General features: G+C 42.8%; 1 protein-coding gene across 1 annotated transcript in view; it reads right to left on the reverse strand.

Annotated features, from left to right (window-relative positions):
- znf536 (zinc finger protein 536) overlaps nt 1-2097 on the reverse strand; it is a 164446-nt gene extending 162349 nt beyond the window's left edge. The window contains exon 1 of the mRNA XM_062390301.1: nt 2022-2097. The gene's annotated coding sequence lies outside the window, so the exon portion shown is untranslated. The remainder of the gene's footprint in view (nt 1-2021) is intronic.
- Between the last annotated feature and the right edge of the window lie 4261 nt (nt 2098-6358).

The following is a 6358-nucleotide window of genomic DNA, read 5'->3' on the forward strand; positions in this document are numbered from 1 at the left end:
CAGCTTGTCCTGCAGAGGAAAGCTGCCGTGCTGTATATTTTCAAACCCTGCTGCTCTGAAAATTATAATAAATGTTATAACATGAATTTCCCAGCTTTGAGAGAAAAGGTTTTAATTGATTAGCACTTTACAAGCAATCGATTTTTTCAAACCGCCCTGACCCCCTCGTCTCTTTCTGTGATTCTCAGGAAGCCAACTCTCAGGATGATGGTCTATTACAAATTAAAACAATACAAATAAGTAAGAGGGTATATGAGGAATTATTGGAGAGAGAAAGAAAGCAAGAGGAGGGATGTTGGAGAGACCTGTATAGATTTAAGGCAAAGCAGTCAGAATGTGACATTCCTGAGAACGAGAGACACTTGAGTCTAATTCCTGTTGTGTGAGCACGACAACAATGGCCAAGATGATGTTGATGATCACAACGTACTGATTAGTGGGATGAAGCATCCTAACCTCACAAAGCAGACATATCCCTCGCTTGTACTCGTCCTATGATCCCCCATCACTCACTGACGTACACATAGACACACATATAGTGCACACAATACAACAGCCCATCACTATGAGAGATGGGTTGGCCACGCTCCTCCAGCTCCAGGAATAATGGCTTGCACCTGTTTACCATGTCACTTCTGTTTGCTAATCGTCTCCTTGAGCTACACAGAGAGGAACTGACGCCGTTGTGGCTTTTTGACAGGCTGTGTTTCTCTGTGTGTATGTGGCTGGTGGTTGTGCGGGTTTGTGTGTGTGGGTGTGGGTGGGGTTTGGGGGGGTTACTACGTTTCTTTCCAGTGTGCATGCTAATATTTCAGGCCATTAGCATCATCCAATAAGTGAAAAAACAATAAGTTGGAGCAGCTCTGCTGCTGGGTGATTACGCCAATCTAATGACATATGCCTAAACTTGCCAGTATTTATTTAGGTAAACTGGACATAACAATTATCCTTAGATAATGTAACTTTAGGGACGCTTACTCTTTTACTATAATATACAAATGGTTGGATTCCACCAGAAATCCAACCATTGTTCATTTGGTTGGCTGATCATTTGTTAAAGATGGTTTATAGTTAAAACAATAATATACATATATATATATATATACATATTTAAGAGGACAGACTTTCATAATGTTATCCTGTGTAAAGTGTCGTTCTGGAGGGGTAAATATGTTTAAAGGCAGTTTTCTGGTAACTAAGCTTGTAGACATATGCTCTGCATCTCTTTCACACACATACAAAAACTAAAAAAAACTGCATTTCCCCATCTATTCAAGTCCAGTTTTCTACTGGCCAAGATAAATGACAAAGCTGATTCACGTTTGCAATTAAAATAACAAACTTTTAGAGAAATGCTTGAGCTGATCATGTCAGTTTCAGGAGAATTTCCAAGTTAAATTTTAAATGAATATGAGATTAATATTTTCAACAGTTCTCCATTATTTGGAGCAAGAAGAAGACATATAACTAAAATGTAGTGTTTTAGCTGACACAAGGTGATCACAGGTATTGAAATTTCTAATTGTATAAAGGTTGAGAGCTAAACCAGATGGGATTTAAGAGTCGGGTGTGGATATTGTCTTGATGGAATCTTTATCATTCATTTAAGTATGTCACTGCTTGGCTATTTGTAATGGCCATTTAAAAAGTTCGGTTCAACATGGTGACATTAATTTAACCTACACCCACCATGAAAGTTTGTGAGCATCAAATAATGCTTTGTATGATGGAAGCCCAAAGAATTTACAGCTGGAAGAAAAAGAGGAAGTGATTACCGTGAACTCTTGTCTTTAACTTTAAAAGTCACTGACCCACCAACAGACTCTAATGGGCAGCTCCCAACATGTCTCGGCAGCGTGACTGAGAAGCAACAGCACCGCTTAACAAGTGCAGGCTCAATTGACTTTCCCCGGATAAACACAGATTTAAATGAAAGCAAAAGATGTGTGCGCAGGCTGTGCAAGTGTGACAGACACCTTTAATATCCTCCCCTTTCCTGTGATCAATCGGTGTGATCGTACCTGCGTGACTGCCGCTTCTCCAACGAATGCCGGATGTCAGGAAGAGCGCCGACAGCTCCACAGAAGGTGGGACGACCAGAGCCTGTAAACAAAGCACACACACCAGGAAATTCACAGTCATCCGCATTTGAAGCTTGACAAGTTTGCAACACTGGCAACAGAAGAAAAATATCCATTAAAAATGTTGTGTGCTGATTTCCCTTTCCCCCCCCAAACCCCCCACAGCTTTATTTCTCCTCACCACCTCCAGTGAGGACGAGATGTCATTTACACCTCCATGAGTAATCTAACAGATATATGAACTATAATTGCCTGTGTTTGTCAATCTTTATCCTTTTTTTAATATTTCTGTTCTTCATATTATTACTTTTTTATTTGACGTTACAGCAGCTGAAGACCAAGGACTTGTACTTGGACAAGTTCTAGGATGCACAATGTTTATGAGTTAAATGTTCTCATGAGCAGAACGCTGTGAGTGGTGCCTATGGAGCACAGCAGAGGTTGTTATCTGATCCAGCCTTGAAGCCTCTGCGCTTAACACCAGAAAAATAATCAAGCCAACAGAAAGTATGTGAAGTCAAAAACTGCCACTCCCCTTGAAAGTAGTATGTAGCTTGGTCAGTGGCGTTTGAGCTGAAGCCTCACAGAGTCAGAGGCAAACTGACAGCGACTGGCTTTGACTTTTGAGCCACGATTCATGATTCAATAGGTCACTTTCCTGTAAATCGCGACAAAGTGCCACAAATCGCACGGAAATTTAGACTGGCAAAGGAGAATAGATTCTCTAAATTCTCCAGGCTATTCTGGATGTGGAGAGGCAGCTACGCATTGAGAAGCTGGCTCAGTCCTGCGCTGGGGGGGGGGGGGGCGCACAGATGTGGAGGGTCTGCAGGAGGGCCACCCAGATCTACCCGCCACTACTGTTTTAATGGAGCGTCAAGAGTAAGACTCGTACCCACATGCAGAGAACACACACACACACAAACACACACACACACAGAGATACAAAGCAACGACGTTGCCTTAAGTCACAATCTAAATTGGCTCCCAAGGGCATACCAACTACCTTGTTCACCAAAGGCATTGTGTATGTTTTTGAGTGCTTAGCATATGCTGCTGTAACCTGAGATCTCTCTCTCTCTCTTTCTCTATCCCTCACTCTCTCTCTCTCTCTCTCTCTCTCTCTCTCTCTCTCTCTCTCGCTCTCTCGCTCTCTCTCTCTCTCTCGCTTTCTCCCTCGCTCTCCCTCGCTCTATCTCTCTTTATTTCTCTCTCTCACACAATCTCACATGTACGCAAATGCGCAGCGGTGCTAGAAGTTGCAGTGTTTTCTCCCATTACGTTTTTCTCATCAGGCCCTTAATTAAATTCAAAATAGTTCACATCTACCTATTAAACCATGTTGCACCAACCACCCACCAGTCAAACCTCAGCAGAGACGCAGATACAGACACCGGTGTCCATTCAAACAACGTAAACTCTCCGAGGTTGATGTTCTGGACCCGATGCGATTTTTTTCTAAAAAAAATATGAAACTTTATGATCAACAGTTATGAAAAAGCTTCCAAGCTACTGCAGATAAAGAGTAGATAGCTTATAGAGTGAAATACCAAAAGAGCAAAAGCACCGAAACTTGATCAAATCTGCTACATCTATGATTTGATATCAAAGCCCACTGTAGAGTCAAAGCTAACATTTTAAGACAGTCTAACCTTTCTATTGTTTACCTTATTAAACAGTGTGTACCTTAACTGGTAGTGCAATACACAAAGGGGTGGGGGGTGGTGGGGGTACAATGTGTATAAAGCCGGTAATGTTTAAGCAGGCGAACAGTAAAGTAATAGGCAAGAGCAGTGAAGTGTTGATTCTACATAAAATGTTGGGTAAAAATTGCACCCTACTGCACGCACACACACACAATACAAGCAAACACACACACACATATACACATATACACACACATACACATTCCCTCCCCCTCCTCAATATACTCCCACAACACGGCCGGCTGCCTGGCAGCCGAAGTTAACATTTTCAGAGAAAATATTCCTTGCCTCCAATAGTCCAATGTAATTCATTTTCCATCTCTGTTCATTAATCATTGTTAAAATTAGTGATCCATTTCTTCCACTCTGCCATCTGCACTCAGCTTCCTAACAAACATGACACCTCAGCGCATAATAAAAGCTGACAGCTACGAGGAGGCCTTTCCAAATAGCTTTCTGCATATGTGCACCTCTACGACTTGATGCCGTTGTCAGACAAAAGTAGGTTATTTAGACCACTGGCTGGACCACATGTGCATATTCAGATATAGTGGACGTATGTGCACATTCATGTGCATGTACTATATGTATTTGTCCCAAAACTGTGCAGCTATAGTACAGATAAATCACAAAGCCAAACTCATGGTCACATATACACACTTTCCAGAACAAACACATACACAAAACAACAGATGTGTCTAATCTTGAAAGGAATGTGCTAAAATCCTGATAAGGGGTAAAGTGGGGGAAATAAACTAGAGGGAAACCTTAAAAAAATATGAGCAACCATTCAAACCAAAACATCATAAGAACAGAAAAAGAGAGAGCATTAAAAATTCTAAATATCCTGTTTATACCGACTTTTGCTTTAATTTCAGCTCAATTTTCATTTGCGTCCAGCAGCTGCGGAATTTGTGTTTTGTGTGATACTGAATATCAGCTCGGCTACACCCTGATCTTAACAGCTAAGCTAAGAGCTAATTTGGTTGAGAGACAAGAGAGTGTGGGATAAAAGAAAGACGGGGGGAAGAGAGAGTGAGACTCTGGGACACAATACGCACCTGTCAGGTCACCCAGGAATCATAAACACCCTTTTAATTCAGATAAAAATACCTTGATAGAAAGCGACACACCCCAGATGCCCATACAGACCATTGTGTTCAGTTAAGATTAAATGTAGTTCATAAATAGCAGGCTTAAAGGAACAAGGTGTAGAAAGAAATCTATTGATTGACAATGATGTTTTCCATTAGAAATCCAAAAACCAAGTATCATTCTGTTTTCATTACCTTAGAATGAGCCATTTACACACTGCTCCAAAAAATTAAGGGAACACTTAATAGTCACAGTATAACACCAAGTCAGTTAAACTTCAGGGATATAAATCTGTCCATTTAGGAGGTAGAAGTGATTGTGTCAATTTCACCTGCTGAGGCGCAAATGAAAGTGACAACAGGTGCAATGGAGAGGCAAAAGCAAGACAACTCCAAAAAGGGAATAGTTTTGCATGTGGCTGCGACAGACAGCTGCTCTCTCCTTATCCTATGCAAAGGTAGCCAAACTTCTCCAGGATGGCACATCCATACGTGTAGAAGAAGGTTTGCTTTGTCTCCCAGCACAGTCTCACGAGCATGGAAGAGATACCACAAGACTGGCCGTTACGTAAGGAGAGCTGGGCAGGGCTGTAGAAGGGCATCAACCGAGCAGCAGGACTGGTATCGGCTGCTTTATGCGAGGCCAGTAGATTGCCAGAGCCATACAAAATTACCTCTAGCAGGTTCCTGGTGTCCATGTTTCTGACCAAACTGTCAGAAACAGATTCCCTGAGGGTGGCATGAGGGCCCGACGTCCTCTAGTGGGACCCGTGCTCCCAGCACAGTGCAGCTCGATTGGCATTTGCCTGAGAAAACCAAAACTGGCATGTCAGCCACTGGCACCCCATTCTTTTCACAGATGAGAGTAGGTTCACAATGAGTACATGTGTCAGACGTGAAAGAGTCAGGAGACGCTGTGGTGAACGTTATGCTGCCTGTAACATCATTCAACATTACCGGTTTGGCAGTTGGTCAGTGATGGTCTAGGGAGACATATCCTTTGGGGGTCATAAGGACCACCATGGCATGGCCAACGGTACCATGACTGCTGTTAGTTAGCAGGATGTAATCCCCAGAGCGATCGTCAGATCTAACGCTGGTGCAGTGGGCCCTGGGTTCAGGTGCAGGACAATGCCCAATGTGTAGGCAGTTCCTGGGTGACAAAGGCATTGGTGCCATTTACTGGCCCTTACGTTGCCCTGTCCTAAATCCAATTAAGCACCTACGGGGCGTTATTTATCGGTGCATCCCATGCCGCCAAGTCCCGCCACAGACTGTCAACGAGCTCACTGATGCCCTGATATGGGAGGAGAACCCCAGGACACCATCTGCCTTATCAGGAGCATAATGCTCAGACGTTGTCAGGAGTACATATATGCACACAGGGCCATACACACTACTGATTCACAAGAGTTGCCATGATAAGTTCAGGCAAGTTGGTTCAGCCTGTGATATAATCTTTTAACTTTGATTTTGG

The sequence above is a fragment of the Platichthys flesus genome, chromosome 1, assembly GCF_949316205.1.
Source record: "Platichthys flesus chromosome 1, fPlaFle2.1, whole genome shotgun sequence".
Lineage (NCBI taxonomy): Eukaryota > Metazoa > Chordata > Actinopteri > Pleuronectiformes > Pleuronectidae > Platichthys > Platichthys flesus.